Source organism: Lissotriton helveticus, chromosome 7, assembly GCF_964261635.1.
Source record: "Lissotriton helveticus chromosome 7, aLisHel1.1, whole genome shotgun sequence".
NCBI classification, from domain to species: Eukaryota; Metazoa; Chordata; class Amphibia; order Caudata; family Salamandridae; genus Lissotriton; species Lissotriton helveticus.
The window spans coordinates 299,676,760-299,697,100 of NC_136068.1; the positions used below are offsets into that span (position 1 = coordinate 299,676,760).

Below are 20,341 nucleotides of genomic sequence, written 5' to 3' on the forward strand. Positions count from 1 at the left end.
GCCGCCGTTGCGTCACTTCTGTGACACAGCGGCATCGTAAACAATGCGCCAGGTTGCGACATATTTACAACGTGACGCATCTAGGGAGATGTGTCACGTTGTAAAGTCAAGCGCTACATTATACCTTCGTCAGGTATTATGTATGCAGGGTGCGCGTTCCAACGTAAGAAAGCGTTGTAAAAGTGACGCAGTGAAATCTACAAGATTTCACTACGTCACTTCTACTAACACTGCGTCAAAACCTTGTGTCTGCTTGAAGCAGGTGTAAGGAGTGACGCAGCATAATAGGAATAGGCATTCCAGAACATTGCTGGAGTCGCATCGTGCTTGCGACACGACTCCAGCAATGCGCTGCCTTTACGCCAAAAGATGCGTCACGCATCTGTCTATCCTTGCACCACAGTTTGCGGCTTTGTAAATGCGACACATCCATGGTGGCGCAAGTTTTTTTTTTTACCTGACGGAAATTTGCTGCCTGCTTATATGCACAGATGCGCCACTTCTTGTAAATCTGACCCCTAGTGTTAGTGGTTGGCAGGAGTTAACAACTGTTTGTCGGAGGCAGACTGCAGTCCTTTGTTGCGATTGGTGTGCCAGCACATGAATCTACGTTGCATAGCAGAGGTGTTGCTGTCTGTGTGTTGCTAGGATGGTACCAACCTCTTGTCGGTGGTTGGGTGTTTAGGAAGCTGCCTTGCTTCGGACGGCTGTCGAGTTAACCTTTGGATGTGGCACCTAGCTGTTGCTATCACTGACCTGGTATGGGCGGTAGCAATAGGCGCCCACCCTCCATTGGGTGCCAGTGTCAGGCTGCATGCTGCTCTGTCTTGGCTAGCTGTGGGTCCTGCGGGAGCTGCTGATTACAGGATCTATCCCTCACCGAAGCACTAGGTGGTGTAATTCGTGGAAGCGCCGGGTTCCCCTTGCTGTAATACAGTAGATCTGTGTGTTTTCTGCTGCTCCTGCTTAGGAGGTTGGTTTAGTCTCTCGTGACGTCTCCCTCGCTCTCCCTCTCGCCCTGTCATCTCCCTCCCTCCCTCGTCCAGATTCAGCCCTGTTTTCCAGATCAGCCGGATCTTTTCGCCTTGTGGCATCTGGCTTTGATTTATATATACTTTTTTTTTTAAACGAAGAAGAAAAAAAATCGCCGCCGAGATTACCATTTTTTACGGCAGCCTTTTTACGCCTGGGATTGTTTTCTTTCTGATCGCTGCCATTTATTCGCGTTTTCGTATCTGGGACTGATCGATCGCTGCATCCACACAGGGGGAGGCTGTGCGGCCGGGAACCCCCCCTCTCCGTCCCACATGAGGAACAACACCCGGGACCGCTGGATAGCTTGAGGCTGGCGGACTGCCCCGACCCCCTCCCGCAGGTAAGGCCGGGGGAAGCGGCGCCGGGGGCCCTGTCTGTGGTCGGCGGGAGGAGAGCCACCCGGGTCAGGGGCAGGAGAAGCGGAGGGCGTGGGAGAGAGAGTAGGAAGCCACGGAGGGGAGATGTAAGGCGAGGGCGTGGGGGGAGGAGGCAGATGTGGAGAGAGGGAGCAGGCAAGGCAGGGCAGGGAGAGGTGAAAGTACGCACAGGGAGAGAAAAGGGGGACGTGAAAGGAAGGAGAGAGAGGAAGAAATGAAAGTGCAAGAAAACGAGAGGAGGAGAAAGGCGAAGAAGCAAGGGAAGGCGAGTGAGAACAGGGGAAGGGCGGTGGGGAAAGGTAGTGTTTGAGAGGTAAGCAGAGAGGAAAGAAGTAGGGGCGAATGCAATAAAAAAGGGGAAGGGCACGAGCTTCAGGATGCGAAGAGGACAGGGAGAAAAAAACTAGGCTGTGGTGGGTAAAGAGAAGGAAGGGCAGAAGGGACAGGGAGGCAGGAGAAGTAAAGGAAGGCGAAAGGAGAAGATGTGAACCAGGAAGGCAAAGAGAGATGGCGGCAGGGAGGGGGTGGAGAGGAAGAGACGGTAGCTGAGCGGATTGTTGTACAGGTAGAAGAGGGAGCCTGAGCCGGGAAGGCCGGGCGAGGTAGAAGGGACTCGGTGCACATGTGTGGCGAGTGATGGGCTTGTGACAGGAGGAAAGATGAAACAGGGGGATAGAGAGAATGGAGAGTGGATTACTCCAAGGCAAGACAGATAGGATGGTACAAAGCGGCAGCATGGGGGACAGAGCGGTGTCTACGGCTTCCTGCCCTTGCACATGTCACATTACACGTCATGTGGCACTTTTCACGTGCGGCTCTCCACCTGACAAGGCAACTGTCATTATTTTGTTGGCATTGCATACTTTATATGGTACATGTGGCAGTATGGCGTTTTACCTTGTTACTATGGTATGTTTATGCGTTGCACCTTTAGATGCATTTGTGATGTCAGTCTTTACATGCTTAAGTCAAGAATGTTTAATTTGAATACACATTTTATATCATGGTTTGTCCTTCGATACCTTCCACATAGCATTAAGCCCAATTTGCCGCGTCCACTCGGTAAAATCTTCATGAAAACGTATGACCTAACACCCTGCACGTGCTCTCACCCTCAGCGCACACATCAGTGGAGTGCGGCACTACGCTCACTTCACAATACTCACGCGGTGCCGTTTGCAGCACACATTATCGCGCTCAGTCGCCTTGTGCGTTCCTCAGCTTTCCGGGCCTCGCCCGCCACGCCCCTCCAGCTGATCCAAACCCCAGCCAGGTTTGCCATCTTGTGTCTCTGCGTCCCCTGGTGCGCGTGCAAGGTGCGTTTCCGCCGTGTGCGTGAACGCAGGGCCCGCCCTGACGCCAGATGTCTGCTCTGATTTTCCGAGTGCTACATTGCGGGATTATTCCCCGTGGACACCCTTCTCTCGGCTCTGTGGGCGCAACCCCCACCCGATCGCAGCACGCCTGGCCTGATTACATATCCTGGGTTATTTGTTTGAGGGTGGGGCTAGTAATATATCTGGAGCGGAATTCGTGATCCTGTTTATTCCCTGATTTCTTTTCCCCCCAAATATAGCCTTGCAATGCTTTTTTTTCTGGCAGTACTCCCCTTCTGCTGTAGTGTAAAGCGAGCGGTTTTATGTCTGCATCATTGGTGGGGTGGGAGGCTCTGTGGGTATCTCCTACCGCTGCCCGATGTCCCCCACAAGAGGGAATGTCCTACGATATGCAGTGCTGTGCAGTGTTCCTGGGGGGCGGGGTTGCCCCTACTGCTCCCATTGATGGCTGCTGAGAGCTGTCACCGCTCTTGCTGCTGGGAGGAGATCTGTCTCCCGCAGCTTCCGGATTTTGCGGATTTTGTGAGCGAAGGTATTATTTCTAAAACCCAAGAGCTGTGTTATGCTACTGGGATAAGGCAGGGCCCAGTGCCCATCACCACTGCACCAGGAACGGAGGGTGCACTGCCACAGAGAGGAGGGGTTGCGACACTCACAGTTCCTATAGCTTGCAGTGTCCGCAGGGCTTTAAGTGGGAGGAAAAAACTTAAGGGTCTCTCAGAGGGGCGTGGCCGATGTAATTGAGGGCGACGGGGCGTGCCTTCAAAAAAAACCTAAGCTAAAAATCTGTGCTTAGCATAGTTTTCAGCCCGACTGGTATTTTGCTGTTTCTGTCATTGCATCCAGAAATATGGATACAACAAGTGACATTATAACTACAACAAGCCAGGACTATTGGCTTTGCCAATGATTGTTGCATAAAATAAATAAGCACCAACTATGGCCTTTGTTGTATATAATATTGAAAATGCTTCAGTTCTGCAATGATGAGACTGAAAGAAATAAAACGAGCCTCTTTGAAGTTACATCAAAGCTTTAAGCTGTGGTACTGCAGCAGAGTTAAGATTTTATTTTTTCATCCTTAGGGTGAGGGTAAAAATGGAAAGCCCTTCCGGGGCTGAGAATCGGCCCACTTAAAGCCCTGTGTGTCCAATTGATAAGAGATTGTGCCAAATCATTCATGCGCTGTATAGCGCCCAGGGAACGTAGACTGCTTTTACAGCACTCTGGGAGGAAGGGTTGCTCCTCTCCACACCCAAGCTTTTCAGGCATCCTACAACGAGGAGCTGTTTCTATGACACCCAGAGCTGCCAGTGGCTCTTTGATGAGGGATTACCACTACAACACCCTGAGCCTGAAGTGTCCCTCGGAAGAGGGTTTGCAACCACAACCTCAATAGTGTGCGGTGCTGCTGATATCTTTGAGCGACCAACACATGTAGAGTGGCGGAAAGAAGGTTGGCGGGGTGTGGGTTATGCCAGGCCTATGTCTAGCATCCTCAGTAGTTGTCTATCATGCGAGAAGGTGCTGGGTCCTCACAGTGCCTAGAACCAGGCGCCACTGCTGGGTCGACCACCAGTGCTTGTGATTTCTTGATTTACTTTATTATAATGTCCTGTTTTGTAAAATCATAAAACCTGCCTCTGGGCACTATGATTGCTTTGTCGCGGTGCACGAGACAAGGTGTGGGTTTAAAACGAACTATTCAGTCCAAGGATTAGAGTGTGGACCAGGAAGGACCCTACAGGTGCAGCGTATTGCCTCTGCTGGCCTGGTCTGTCCTCCTAGTGTGTATTTTGGTAAGTACCAAGTTGTAGGAAGGTAGTGACCTGGGCAGCTGACCATAACCTTCAGCAATGCCACCCTGTGGAGCTAGGGTTCAGGAGGCCACGGGGTACTAGAAATATTCCTGGCCAATAGCAATGTAGACTTCTGTCAATACCTGGACAGACATGCAGACACCAGAGTTGTTTCATATGTTCTGTACCAGTAGACCACAGCTTTCACCTCATACATTCTGCAGCAAAAAAAGAGAAAATCATTGCTGCCTAGACCACGGTTCTCATGCCAGGTATTTTTAATATTAATAACCATGAATTGCTATGCACTTTTCTAATCAAACAGACATGTTGTAAGTAGTAGGTTGCTGCACATATATCATGGCTAGATTATTTGGGATCTAGACGTGTTAATCATTCCTCCCAAACTGTCACAGTCCTTCACACTACTTAATGAAGGTCAAGTGAACAATTTAAAAATGACAAAGATTGCATTCATTTTATTTTGCGATCAAAACCCCATGTAAGGGCTGTTTGGTGGGGACTGGGGACCCAGACTAGAAGGTTAATATGAAAGTGGCCTGGGCTGGTGGATGGCTGTGGATTCTCTCAGAACCTTAGGCAGGCATGCCAATGCATGGTGTTGGAGTACATCCTTGTGAGATCTCAGACTCACCATGCTCTGTCCGAACCAACATTGCAGGACACGAAACTTGCATGGAAACTATAATTTTCATTTGTTTTTCTTTTGGGTGGTTTCTCCGCCCAAAACCCACCGCTGCAATTCTTTGCCTCTTTCATTGTTTGAGTAAACACAAATATATGCTGCTTAGCTTAGGATTGTTTGGAATAAAACATATTGCAATTCGGATCCTAAGCCTCAGAAAATAACGAGAGGTATTGATTTGTTAAATGTAATATTCTAATCAAAAGAGAAATAAACACAAACTTGCAACCATGCTCAGTTGATGAGATACTTTGTCAAGTTCCCCCCAAAAATCATTAAACAGGGCTGCAATCAGTTTGCGACAGTTAGATATGAGAGCTAGGAGGTCTTCATCACATCTTCGTATATCTCTACAGGAATAGCAAGGTACAACTCTCTGAACCTCTTACCTTTTCTCACTCTTACACTTAGATTGCTCCCCATATCTTACACTCCAGGTATTTGCTAATGTGAGCATCATGAACAATGCTTGTATGCACCCACACAGCAGAAGTCCTTGCTGGGACCACCTCGGCCATGAGGCGTCAAGTTAGATACCATATCTAAGATATATAGTAACTAATCTACACAATATAAGCAAACCACACTCCCAGCACCCACTCGTCTCTGGGGCCTTCATGCTGTGGACCGCTTTCTATTAGAGTGCTTTGATTCTGATGTCTTTCTAGGAGGGATGGGTTCAATTGTATTCCAATTTAATGATTTGTAAAAACCAGTTTGAGGGGTAGAAATATTAGTCTTGTACTACTTTTCCCATTGTAAGAAAAAAACCTAATAGACACATTTCCAGCAATGTGTTAAATTCTAGAAATCCCAAAACAAATCCTAAAAAACCTTATTGTCTTACAACTAACCTCAGTTGAATTTAGTTTCAAGTAAGTGAGTTCCGTGGCAATCTCAGCTATCAATTACCTTCTTACAGCAAATGTGTATGCCATCAAAAGTTGGTCTAGGATATAGTTTTATTCGGTATTCCATGACTTTTTAGGCAAGCAGATCTTGTTTTCATTTCACATATGTCCGTTTTCTCTTGCTGGTTTTTACTGGTTGCCTCCATGGGATTGGCTATCCAAGCAAGGCAATGTTCTTGTTTTGCCAAGGAATGCAACTAGGCATTAATATTTTGTTTTAGGCTGTAAATTTGTTTACACCATTGTATTTAGTAATGTAAACATTTTTGTTTGATTGATGAAGTCTAGTCAAAGTCCAATTTACACAAATTAATAAATCCCGAAAATGTCTTATTTCTTATGAAACTTGATTTACTCTTAAAATATACAATAGAAGTATTAATAGCCCATTGAAAGTGGTAGGGATCTAGGAAGGATCATTTATATCAAAAGTGATATGTGGTACTACAGTGGAGTAAATATATTTAAGGATGTATTACTGTGAATTTTTTTAAGTGATTTAGAAAACGAAAGATATCTCTATTTTATATGATTTGTAAGGTTTGTAAATCAAATGAAACTTATAGAACTTAACAATAATAAACAACAAGCATTTGCAATGCAATATGTCTCGCATTTACGAGAGTTTGAGCTATTGGCATTGCAAATGACAAGGCCTTTTATTTATGTTTTTCATTAAAAAAACTGCAAGTAATGTGTAAACATTCACTTTGTACTTATAGTCGTTGCTTACAAGAAGCAGGGCTGGCAGTAACTGCACCTCTTGTACTGCCACATTGCTTCTTGTAAGCAAGGACCGTAAGTACAAATAGTTGTTTACCCAGCGCTTGCAGGTTTGAGAAAAAAATTAATAAAAGGCATTGTCATTTACAATGCCAATAGCTCAAACTTTCGCAAATGTTAGAGCTATTGCATTGCAAACACTCGTTTATCATGTCTCTTCTACAAGGTTTTCCCCCCTTTTTAATGTTTTTCTCTTCAGCTGTTTCCTTCCCTGTGCACCCTAGCCCACCGGCTATTTTACACTATTCTTCAGTGTAAATTAATTTCAGGGCAGAGCTCCCCAAGGAAAAACCTAGCCTTGTGCTTTTTATTTGCCATTTGAAGGACGGGGGGGGGGGGTCTTGTAGGTTTGAAATGTGGACTTAGGGTGTCAAACATAGGTCCCCAGTGCCATCTTATGCCACGCACAGGTGACGTTTTGACAACAAAATATGAATGTTTCCGCCCAGAATATCTCGCCTTGTGTCTGTTGAGAGCCCTGTGAGGCAAACTGGCTTCTGTGCCCTGTTTACCCTTCCCAGGGAACAAGGAACCCTGTCTGTTTCTTTACAATCTCTTGTAACTTTGATGTCACAAGACACGCGAATTGACGTCACTTCCGGCAGCCCCTCTAACCATCTCCAAAGGCCCCTGTGATAGAGCTTACAGTTTGTTTTACTCTTACATGAATGCAGTCTTACTTTATTTACGTATGTGTTGTCTTATGATGCGCTAACCCCCCCATGAGCAGGTGTCAGAGCGCTGTACTGAGGAACGTTGTGAGAACAGGCAAAGTGAAGCATGTATTGAGTGGCAACATCATAAAACAGAGGGCTGGGCTGCCTAGTGTGACAGGGGCCTGTAGTGCACAGAGTGCATGCACAGGTGACCAGGGGTGTGCAAGTGTGCAGTGGGAGACATGCATGGACACATGGCAGCATAGCGGGCAAACAGCAGCCAGTCAGCAACAGAAGGAAGAGAGAGCCAAATATTATTGGATTAAGTGACTGGCGTGGAAGAGGCTTTCAGCAGAGGCAGCGGGGTTGGGGCGTAGACAGCAGAACAGCAGCTGAGACAAAAAGCAGTCAGGCAGCAATAGAAGGAAGAGAGGGCCGGATATTAGGATTAAGTGGCTGTAGTGAAGAAGGCTTTTAGCAGAGGCGGCTGTGCTGGGGTGGGGAGAGCAGAACAGCAGCGGAGACAAACAGCAGCCAGTTATCAACAGAAGGAAGAGAGGGCCGCATATTAGGGTTAGGTGATTGGAGTGGAGGAGGCTTTCAGCAGGAGTAGCAGGGCTGGGGCAGGGACAGCAGAATAGCAGCTCATACAAGCTGCAGTCAGTCAGCAACAGATGGAAGAGAGATTGGATATTAGGGTTAAGTGACTGGATTGGAGGAGGCTTTCAGCAGAGGCAGCGGGGCTGGGGCTCAGAAAGCAGAACTGCATGAGGGACTGAACTAGGGACAGTGCGGAAAATATGCTAAGTTGTATGGTAGATTTATTTTACGTTTAGAAAGAGCACCTGCAACCCGTTCACCCCTGACAAAGAACAAGTGCAATTTATGGCAAAAAAACCAAGCCCTGGTACCTGGGCTACTGCTGCTGAGAGTCAGACATCTAGATAAGTCGGGCTCAGGTGGAAGGGTCGCCGCTGAGGGGAGTCGGTGCAGCTTCACAGGTCGGGCTCATGTGTCATAGTCACAGCTTCAGGAGTCTGGTCCGAAGTACCAGCGTCGCAGATGAAGGAAGTGAAGCGCGTGCAGTTTCTAAAGTTAGCTACAGCATATCTGTGTCATGGAAAAGAGCGAACCATTAACCTCTGAGGCTGGGCGGGAGATGAGCCGTGGCGCGATCCTGACTAGGAAGCTCTTTAAACTAGACAGATGGGACAAGAGGCGTCAGCCTTTAGGCTTTTGAGGGGGCTCGCAGCAGCCATGGTGCCTCTGGAGCGAGAAATGAAACCGAAACTTAAGGTTCATTTCACAACAAATGAGTTTCAGGAAGTGCACAAGTGCCATGTGAAAAGGTGAATGTGGGGCGAGGGAGTCTGTCGTTTGTGCCGTGTGCTGATGCGCGTCCTAGACACAGACGGGAATGGGCGGAGCAAAGGCGGGATATTGCATGCCTTTGCCCAATTGCGTGCCGTTTTTTTAAAGCACGCTACAGCCAATGCCAGCCCACGAAAGCAAAACTACACGCACAAGCGTGTGGTTAGCTTTCTGAAGCCCATACAAGAGATCTCACGCTGCGCGAGCACTGCTGCGCACTGCAACGCTAGGCGCGAGACCTAAAAATTGCATTTGTGGATAACATTTTCACGCTCCATTAAACATGTGTATGCTACTGGAGCCTTCCATGGATTTATCATGTGCAGTAAGACATTTATAGAGGCTTAGCTTAGAAGAAATGTTTTGTGACACCATCTTGATAATTGACATTGCCCAGCTTCACTCGTATAAGTTAGTGAACTAATTGAATATTATTTTATTGCTTTTGTGATTTCATGCTCCTAGGAGGCCTTAAGGATTCTGGCATTACCTTAGTTCCACTGTAGCCTTTTCAGCAAACAAAAGCAATGACCCTATGTTCGTAATTCTCAAATTGCAGAAACCACAGAACTGATAAATTGATTTTCAACATGCAACTGTCCTCATTTTGACACAACTTCAATCTGATCCTTGGTGCATTCCTGTAAGGCTGGGCTATCTGCGGGCCGGAAAAGCAGGCGAGGAGGCCGTATGTAGTGTGCTATGCTGTAGGTTTATTTATACAATGAGCCAGAACCAATGTCCCAACAAAAGAAAGGAAAGCAAGGAGAGGTCCGGGTTCGCAGTCCGCTCCGGGTCTTGGGTGCAGTCCTGGGGCGGGGACTCTCCGACGACAGCTCCGATGCAGAGGAGATCCACGGAGGGCAGTAAGAGAAAGAAACAAAAAGGACCGTTAGTCTTCTCCTTATGCTCCAATGCTAAACCGAACACCGACACCCGGTCGTGAGGGGGCGGGAAGAGAAAAGAGGCCGTGAGGAAAGGAGGGCGGAGGGAGGTCGGAACACAAGGACGGGGTTGTAGAAAGGGTGTCGGGAAGGGAGGTGCGATAACAGGGACAGGGGGGCCACTACAAACAGTGCGAGTGCTATACAATATGATACAGTGCAAAGGACGTGCTGCTAAAGAGAAGGGTATATTTACAGGGCGTTACTAGGACTCCTAAGGAGTTGGGGAAAGGAAGGCTGAAGACACTCACCCGGTCCGCCGTAACTCTCCAAGTGAGTTACGGCCGCTCTTCAGCCACCTCCTGTGGGCTCCACCACTCTTCGGTCCACACCTCTTCGTCACACGTCTGCTCTCCTACTCCAGCTCCGGTCCGAATCTCCTGCCACAAAACTCCGACGGGGTGTTCTGCTCGGATCCCGCTTTTATCCTGTGCTGACTCTGCCTCCAGGGCGGGACTTCCGGGGTCGGCGGGATATACTTCCTCTGGTCCCGTGGTTCTGGTTGGTCCCTGGGGAAGAAAGAAGGGCGGAGCCCCGTGTGTTATGGCCGGGTTGCCGAGTTCTGTCCTCGCCCCATGACAGGGGGTGCGCTGTTGTAGTCCCGGTGGCGGAGAAGATTGAGGTAGGTGCGGGGAAGTACAGCCCTCCTGGGGGGGCTGCGGGGGCGCCACCTCACATACCCTTCCCCTAGCTGTCCTTCCTGTACGGGATGGGGCATGAGGGTAGCGTGACAGATAATCGGCATTGCCCTGGTCTGACCCTTTCCGGTGTAGAGTCTTGAAGTGAAATGGCTGAAGGGAGAGAAACCAGCAGAGGACCCGGTCGTTCTGACCTTTGTTCCGGGCCATCCACTCCAAGGGAGCGTGATCTGTATATAGGACAAAGTCCCTTCCCTCCAAGTAATATCGTAGATTGTCAATCGCCCATTTAATGGCCAGGGCTTCTTTTTCCACCACTGAGTAGTGTTTTTCCCTGGGAAACAGTTTACGACTGGCGTAGAGAATGGGTCTTTCATTGCCTGAGAAGTCTTTCTGGGACAGCACCGCCCCCAGCCCCTGTTCGGAAGCATCAGTCTGAAGGATAAAGGGCAAGGAGAAGTCAGGGGGCATTAAAACAGGGCTTGAGGTCAAGGCGTTTTTTAGATCTGTAAACGCGTGCCAGGCTTCGGGAGAGGGGTTATGTAACAACTCGTCGGATCGGTTAGACTTCTTTAGAAGATCCGTCAGGGCGGCGGCTCTCTGGGAGAAGTTGGGCACGAACCGCCGATAATATCCAAGAAGCCCTAAAAAGGCACGAAGGTCTTTTTTTGTCTGTGGAAAGGATAGGGATCTGATAGCCACTGTTTTGCTTTCCTGAGGTCTTATAAGTCCCTCCCCCAGAAGATACCCTAGGTACTTGACAGTCTTCGCGGCCAGAGTGGTCTTGGCGGGATTGATGGCGAATCCATAAGAGCCCAGGGAAGAGACAACACTGCATAGATGTTTCACATGCTGTGGCCAGTTGTCGCTGAATATGACGATATCGTCGAGGTAGGCTCCTGCGTACTGTGCATGGGGTCTTAGCACATGGTTCATTGCCCGCTGAAAGGTAGCTGGTGCCCCGTGAAGACCAAAGGGCATAACTAGGAACTGGTATAACCCCTCAGGGGTAGAGAAGGCTGTCTTTCTCTTGTCTTGCTCCCTGAGGGGTATTTGCCAGTACCCCTTACAGAGGTCAAGGGTGGAGATGTATTGCGCCTTCCCTATCCTCTCTATCATTTCGTCCACCCGGGGCAAGGGATAGGTATCGAACGAGGATATTTTGTTGAACTCCCGAAAGTCTATGCAGAAGCGAACTGACCCGTCTGGTTTTGGGACAAGGACGATAGGGGAGTTCCAGTCGCTAACTGAGGGCTCTATTATCCCCATCTTTTGCATGTCCTCTATCTCCTGCCTTATAACCTCCCGACGGGCCTCGGGTACTCTATAGGGTCGCAACCGGACCACTCTTCCTGGTTCGGTTTCGATGGCATGCTCAGTGATAGTGGTTCGACCTGGGGAAGAGGAAAAGACTCGCTGAAGGGGTCCTAGGGCGTTGCGGAGTTCCTGGACTAGAGCAGGAGGTAGTTCGGTGTCTACACATGGGTCAAAAGGAAGTGCCGGGGTGTGGCTGGTTCCAGTTAACACCGGCCGGGGTCCTTCCCATTTTTTCAGCAGATTTACATGAAATATCTGGAAAGTGCCGCGTGTGGCGTCCAGTTCTACCTCATAGGTAACCGGCGTCACCTGCTGGAGAATGATGTAAGGGCCTTGCCACTGACCCAGGAGTTTCTGGTCGGACGAGGGCATCATGAGAAGGACCAAATCGTTGACAGCGAATACCATGGGACGCGAGCCCCTGTCATATTGCTTCTTCTGGCTGGTTTGGGCGCTTTCGAGGTTCTGTCGGACAATGTCCCGTATCATGCCTAGGTGGGTTTTAAGGTTATCCATGTATTCCGGAAGCGGCCGTGTGCGATCTGGCTCTGCTTCCCAGGCCTCCTGTGCCATGTCTAGCAGGGTGCGGGGAGGTCGTCCATATAGCAACTCGTAAGGGGAGTAGCCTGTGCTGCTCTGCGTTTTACAGCGTATAGCGAACAGAGCCAGGGGCAACATATCCTCCCATCTTTTGGCTTCCAGACCCAAGAGTTTCTTGAGAGTTTGTTTGAGGGTGGCGTTGTACCTTTCTACCAATCCATCTGTTTGCGGATGGTAGGCTGAGGTACGGATTTGCTTGATCCCCAGCTCAGCACAGACCCGTTTCATAAGGGCTGATACAAAAGGGGTACCCTGATCCGTCAGGATCTCTCTGGGAAACCCTACCCGAGAGAACAGGGTGATCAGGGCTTTTGCTATCGCCTGGGTGGTGGGTTGGCGCAGGGGTATGGCTTCAGGGAAGCGGGTGGCGTAGTCGACTATGACTAAGGCATAACGACACCCGCTGCGGGAAGGAAGGAGGGGGCCTATGATGTCCATTCCTATCCTACTGAACGGGACGTCTATGAGAGGCAGGGGTTGTAAGGGGACTCTGGGGGGTCGGTAACGACTGTTTTTCTGACAGACCACGCACTCTCTACAGTAGGTTTTGATCATTTGGTGTACGCCCGGCCAATAGAATTTCTCTAGAACGGCTTGGCTGGTTTTCTCCTCCCCGAAGTGGCCCCCTAGAAGGTGGCTGTGAGCGAGTAAGAGGACTTTGTCCTGAAAGGGGCCTGGGACAAGTAATTGTGCATGCTGTGGAGTTCCCCCTCCCCGGTACAGTAACCCGTTTCTCTTGAAAAAGTAGGGACCTACTTGTAAGGGGTCTTCGTGGTCAAGGGCCCTTCCCCACGCTTCCTGTAGGAGGGGATCCTCCTGTTGTGCCGCCCTGAACTCTCTATCAGTCTGCCAGGGATGTTCTTCGGGTACCACAGGATATGCGCCGATGTACTCTTTCTTTTCTCCGCTGACTTTTGGGTTTATGTGGTTTAGGTGTTGTCTCCGGGGGAGACTGTCCCAGATAAGGCGCATCCTTCCACCATTGGGCTAGAGAGTCAGAGGTCTCCTGCAGTAGTGTGGGTAATCCCGGATAATCACTCCCCAGAATGGCTTTTTCAGGGAGAGCAGGCACGAGGCCTACTGTGAGGTTGGTTCCTGGATCTTTCTGATGCTGGATTCGCACTTGGGTGGTAGGGTAGTGCTTGGTGTCCCCGTGGACACATTGGATGGCCACCACTCCCGTAGTGTGCTGGACTGGATGGGCCAGGTCTTGGGGTCTTACAACACTCTGACGGCACCCTGTGTCAGCCAGGGCCATCAGTCGTTGTCCATCCACAGCAACAGGACAGTGGAACGGCAGGGGAGCGGCCCCTGGAGGGTGACACAGGTAGTTCCGTACTAGGCCTATCTCCATTGGCTCTTCCTTCTGTGGACACATCCGAGCGATGTGTCCAAACCCACCACAGGAGTAGCACTGGGGTCCGGGGTTGGGGGGTCGGAACAGGACCGGAGAGGGCAGAAGAGGAGAAGGTTCCGGTCTCCGTCCCGGTGGCGGACGAGGGGGACGGGAAACCATAGTGTGCGTATTCCTGTGGGTATGTTCCTCCCTTCCTCGTTGGAGCTCCTGAGCCCGACTATAGGCAGAGGCTATCTCTATGGCGGTTTCGAGAGTGAGCCTAGAGTGTTGTCTCACCCATCGCTGGGTGGCCGGGTGCAAGGAGTTCAGGAATTGCTCCAGATATATCTTTTCAAGGATATTGTCTTTGGTGGATGTCTCGGGTCGGAGCCATCTGTTGGCGAGATCTCGGATTCGGAAGGAGAGAGCTCTTGGATTCTCCTGGGGTCTCTCCTTTGCTTGTCGCAGTTGTACCCTGTAGGTGTCATCGTCAATACCCAAGCGTTCTAATATGCACCGTTTGATATCTGCGTACGGGGTGGTGCCTTGGATGTTGGCCTGCTGGTAGGCCGCCTGTAGGTCGCCGGTCAGAAGGGGACCCAGGTATTGACCCCAGCGATCCACAGGCCAGTTGGCTGCTTGTGCCAGTCTTTTAAAGTTAGTGAAGAAGTAGTCCGGATCCTCGCCTGGGACATACTTCTGCAAGACGACTGACGGAAAAGACGAGACCGGCCTAGGTTGACCCAGAGCGGTAGTTAGCTTGTCCATGGTTTGCTCGTGGGCAACCCCCTGTCCCTTCAGGACGTCATGGAGCTGTCCCCTGTCGGTCTCAGCGGTCTTAAGGAATTGTTCCATAAGTTTCCCGAACTGTTCCTGGGATTCCGCCATCTGTTTCACTACGGCCTCCATGCCTCCAGCAGATCCCACTTCTGACACCAAATGTAAGGCTGGGCTATCTGCGGGCCGGAAAAGCAGGCGAGGAGGCCGTATGTAGTAGCTATGCTGTAGGTTTATTTATACAATGAGCCAGAACCAATGTCCCAACAAAAGAAAGGAAAGCAAGGAGAGGTCCGGGTTCGCAGTCCGCTCCGGGTCTTGGGTGCAGTCCTGGGGCGGGGACTCTCCGACGACAGCTCCGATGCAGAGGAGATCCACGGAGGGCAGTAAGAGAAAGAAACAAAAAGGACCGTTAGTCTTCTCCTTATGCTCCAATGCTAAACCGAACACCGACACCCGGTCGTGAGGGGGTGGGAAGAGAAAAGAGGCCGTGAGGAAAGGAGGGCGGAGGGAGGTCGGAACACAAGGACGGGGTTGTAGAAAGGGTGTCGGGAAGGGAGGTGCGATAACGGGGACAGGGGGGCCACTACAAACAGTGCGAGTGCTATACAATATGATACAGTGCAAAGGACGTGCTGCTAAAGAGAAGGGTATATTTACAGGGCGTTACTAGGACTCCTAAGGAGTTGGGGAAAGGAAGGCTGAAGACACTCACCCGGTCCGCCGTAACTCTCCAAGTGAAGTACTGCCGCTCTTCAGCCACCTCCTTTGGGCTCCACCACTCTTCGGTCCACACCTCTTCGTCACACGTCTGCTCTCCTACTCCAGCTCCGGTCCGAATCTCCTGCCACAAAACTCCGACAGGGTGTTCTGCTCGGATCCCGCTTTTATCCTGTGCGGACTCTGCCTCAAGGGCGGGACTTCCGGGGTCGGCGGGATATACTTCCTCTGGTCCCGTGGTTCTGGTTGGTCCCTGGGGAAGAAAGAAGGGCGGAGCCCCGTGTGTTATGGCCGGGTTGCCGAGTTCTGTCCTCGCCCCATGACAGGGGGTGCACTGTTGTAGTCCCGGTGGCGGAGAAGATTGAGGTAGGTGCGGGGAAGTACAGCCCTCCTGGGGGGGCCGCGGGTGCGCCACCTCACAATTCCCTAGAAAATGTATTACTGACAAAAAAATGTGATAGCCCCAGGGGCAAATTAGAAAATATATTATTAGATTGTCACGGTATCTAGCCACTCTCTCCACATTGCCCCGTATAGTCCCTACATTTTGTGGTAGCATACCACATTCTATAACACATGCCCTGCAAAATTCAGCAGAAGGTTTAATACTACAGTGATCATTCAGTTTTTCAGTGGACTTGTAGTGAATCCAGAGACCACATGCTGCGATTCCAGAATTGAAATAACCTATATATTCTGTGGGCCCTGCAGCTACTTTTTCATACAGCAGCCTGTCACACTAGAGAGAGATTTTGGAAGTCCCACTGCACCAATACAGATTATTTGCAGGGTATATGTGCTATACAATTTAATAGTAGATGTGCTAGAAATAATTATAGGGATCACTCATAAGCAGTAAACAGACTGAGCATGGAAATGGCATAACAAAGTTTCCCACCACTCACCTGATATTTATTCCCAAGCATTTATATGCAGTTTAGGCCCATATGTTGGAGTAAATAGATTTAGCGCTCATAGATATCCTTTTGTGAATACCCTGCAAGGGTAAATTCAGCTGATGTTACGAATAAACCTACATTTTGTCTAATATAGGATTTATTAATTGATCCCACCAAATAGATTCCAGCTTGATTAAGTGCCTCTAAGCAATGTTCTACAAAAGGGGGTGGTGATGGGCGGAGCATCTGAACCAATCAAACACTCACACCCAGTCAACAGATCTGGGTTTAATCCATCACCGTTCTTTAGCCCACTCTGCCACCCCAGTTCAGACATGGCCATATGCAAATCAGTCTGACCCTGTGCCTCATGGGAACAGTCCAGCCCGAACTGCCAAGCCATGCCTTCCCTGGACCGGAAACAAGCTTCCGAGGACTGGTTTCTGGCATTTCAGCTGTCTTCAGCCCGGCTTGCTTGAATCCAGTGGCAAAGTGAGCAAGGGACTCACTTCTGAGCATACCCTGCCAACTTATGGCAAAGAAAGTGGTACAAAAGGGGGTGGTGATGGACGGAGCATCTGAACCAATCAAACACTCACACTAAGCAATGTTCAGCATCAATGTTATTCAACGGAAGTGCCTAAGGCAGAGCACCATGACGGCTAATCCCATGGCATCATAAAAAGGATAAGCAGATGAGGCAATTACACCACACCATTTACTGCCGCAAAGGACAGTGCATTAATAATGTAGTAATACCCCTCACAGCTCCCATGATAGCAACCAAGGCAGTAGAAGAGGTGTTCCTCAAAACTAGCAATAGATCCACATTTATCATGGACCAGCAGCTGCAGTAAAATAGCATTGTTGCATCTGGTCTGCATTAGAATTTATGGACAACCAGCATTACTTTTGACATCCGCCTAGAGTCCACCAACGCTTTCTCTGGTGTCCAGTCTCCCTTTTGGATCACCCCTCAAGATCTCCCTTCTTGTTTGTTCTGATAACCTGAACGGATTGCCTGAGCAAACCCTTGCGCTTATTTAATAATAAATAATAAATAATTTTATTTAGCGCAGAGCTACCCCCAACGGGGTGTTCCGGCGCTATAGCAGACAGAGAGATGGGGAAGTAAGACGCATAACTAGTCGATTCGGCAAAATAACCAGGTTTTAAGGGATTTGCAGAACTCAGGATCTGACTGAATTAGGCGTAAATGAAGGAAGTTATTCCAACATTTAGTGGCCCCCACCTCAAACGATTTGCCTCCCATTCTAACTTTTGAGAAACGAGGGGTGACCAGTAGGTGTTTGTTGTTAGAAACGTAAAAGTCTGGCTTGAAGTTAAGGACGGAGTCTCCTCCTTAAGTAGAGTGGCCTTTTGCCTCTACCTGCCGGAAATGCTAAGGTCAAAGCCTTAAATTCAATCTGCTTACCAATGGGCAACCAGTGAAGTAGGGAGAGATATGGTGACGAAGCGGAACTCCTCAGAGCAGACGAGCCGCAACATTTTGTAGAGTCTGAAGTCTGTGGAGCAGGCCAAGAGAGAGACCCAGATATAATCCATTAGCATAAACCAGATGGGAGGTTATCAGCGCATGGACCACGGTTTTACGGGTTGCATTGGGCAGATAATTAATACATTTTTTAATGATTTTAATTTTGCTGAAGCAAGCAGCCGAAACCGTTTGGACCTGCGTAGATAGGGACAACTGTTTGTCCCATCTGACGCCTAGATTCTTGATCGAATCCTTGGGTAGGGGTGCAGTTCCTAATTCATCAGGCCACCACAATTTCATTTCGGCGAAAGGGGAGACGGTTGATTAAAAAATAATATCTGTCTTATCTGCGTTGAGTTTTAAAAACCTACGGTCCATCCAGGCCGCGGTGTTCCTAAGGCAGTCTTTTAGCGGCTCAAAGGAGGAGACGGACACATCCTGAAAGGTAAACAATAACTGGGTATCATCTGCATATGATATAATTTTAATCCCAGTTTTTGAGATCAATTCTGCCAGAGGGGTCAAATACACATTAAAAAGAAGCAGACTCAAGCCCGAGCCCTGAGGCACACCCCATTTAAGGGGTTTGACAGGGGAGATAAAAGGGTGAGTCCGGACCTGTTGTTTACGGTTAGATAAGAAAGATGATATCCAGTTCAGCACTGTGACCTGAATGCCAATATTCCTAAGTTGATTTAAGAGGATAGGATGGGAGACGGTGTTGAATGCTGCCGACAAGTCCAGCAGCACCATCACCGCCTTAGATCCTCCATCAATCGCCCAGCGTATTGAATCAGCCATTTCAATCAGGGCTGATTCCGTGCTATAGTCGGGGCGAAAGCCGGATTGAGAGTCGTGAAGAAGATCATTGGTCTCAATAAAGCTGGCCAATTGCTGATACACTAGTTTTTCTAAGACCTTGGGAGGGGCAGGTAACAGAGAGATAGGTCTGCAGTTACTAGTAATATCTGGATCCGCGTTCGCTTTTTTTAAGAGAAAAGCATGTTTCCAAACTGCAGGATAAATACCCTGTCTAAGTGAAGAGTTCCAAATGGAATTCAAATGGGGGTTGAGGAGTTCAACCAGAGCGCTATATTATTTAGCTGGCCAGGGGTCACTTGGGGAACCAGATTTGCACTTTTGCAACTCAAGGAAGGAGGCTTCAGCAGAGACATCAACAAAATCTGAAAGCACAATACTGGGGGTCAACTTCGGATGATCCTCTGTAGGGATCTGGGATACTTCAGGTGTTTCAGGAAAGGAAGCATAGATCAGCAAGATTGTTTCCTTGAAAAACTCAGAAAGTTGATTTCATAACTTTTGAGAGGGGGGATTGGAGAGGGTAAGCGCTGAAGGGTCAGTGAAAGATTTTACAATTTTAAAAGTTTCCCGAGAGGAATTTTTAGCATTATTAATTTGAACGGAAAGGAAATCTTGTATTCAATAAGGAGTTTGCGGTATTCTTTAAGCGCCACACGATAGCTTGCCTCACTAGCCGCAGAGTAGGTAAGTCTCCAGCAGCGCTCTCATTTTTTGCATTCTGATTTCTTTATTCTGAGCTCCTCCGAATACCATGGAGCCGAGGGGAGAGCTTTGAGTGACTTTATTACTTTCAAAGGGGCAAGGGAATCAAGCGCATCAACAACCCATTTATTCAGATTTAGGAATCTGTCATTGAGATGGCTAGAGAGGATGGGTGTGGAGTCCCTTAGATGTTGTGTAAGGTGCTCTGGGGTAGCTCTCCTACAATTTCTACTGGACTCTTTAGGGATGGAGCTGACTCTGCCAGTGCCAGTTAGCTGAAGTAAAAAAGAGATCAGAAAATGATCTGACCATGCTACTGGCAGCGGAGAATGAACAATGATCTCAGGAAGAGTAGTACAAATCATGTCCAATATATGACCTGCTTTGTGGGTTGGCTGAGATACCTGTTGTATCAGATTGCACCTGGGTAATGTGGAAATAAACTTGGAGCTATGAGAACAGGAAGAGTCATCCACATGCAGATTCAAATCCCCCAGCATAATAAAATTAGAGCAGCATATACTAGCTTGGGAGATATAATCCGCCAGGATGGGAACTTGGTTAAGGCTAGAGTTAGGGGGCCTATAAAGCAACAAACCAGAGCAAGAGGAGGATGCCGAGAGTTTAATACAAAAAGATAAACCCTCGATGGAATCTACCTGATCAAAGTTAGAGGCTGCTAACTCCCATCTTGATTTATAAATATTAGCAACTCCACCAACCAGTTTCCCATTGGACCTGTTGGCACAAACTATACCATAGTTTTCATGGATAGCCAAGGATAGAGCGGGGTTGGTGTCATCCCGGAGCCAAGTCTCCGTCAGAAACAGAAAGTCCCAGTTATTGTCTTCGATGGACTGAAAAATATCCAGTGTGTGTTTAGGCATGGATCTACAATTTAACAACCCGGCTTGTAGTTTCAGTACGATGGGTGCTGGAGAGGCATGTAAACAACTTAGACGTCACATACTTAATGGAGAAACAAACACACTCCAAGGAGTATAGATTTGACCTCATGTTCTCCTTAATTCACAATCTTATATGTAGTTACCAGTCTCCTTTCCTCTATGTGAAAGATTCTAGTGTATCCCTACTTTCAACAATATGATGGTT

General features: G+C 48.8%; 1 protein-coding gene across 5 annotated transcripts in view; it reads left to right on the forward strand.

Annotated features, from left to right (window-relative positions):
* The first annotated feature begins 803 nt into the window (after positions 1–803).
* The window catches only part of EPB41L1 (erythrocyte membrane protein band 4.1 like 1), a 574,086-nt gene continuing 554,548 nt past the window's right edge, over positions 804–20,341 (forward strand). For all 5 annotated transcript variants that reach the window (XM_078652088.1, XM_078652086.1, XM_078652087.1 and 2 more), the window contains exon 1: positions 804–1,375. The gene's annotated coding sequence lies outside the window, so the exon portion shown is untranslated. The remainder of the gene's footprint in view (positions 1,376–20,341) is intronic.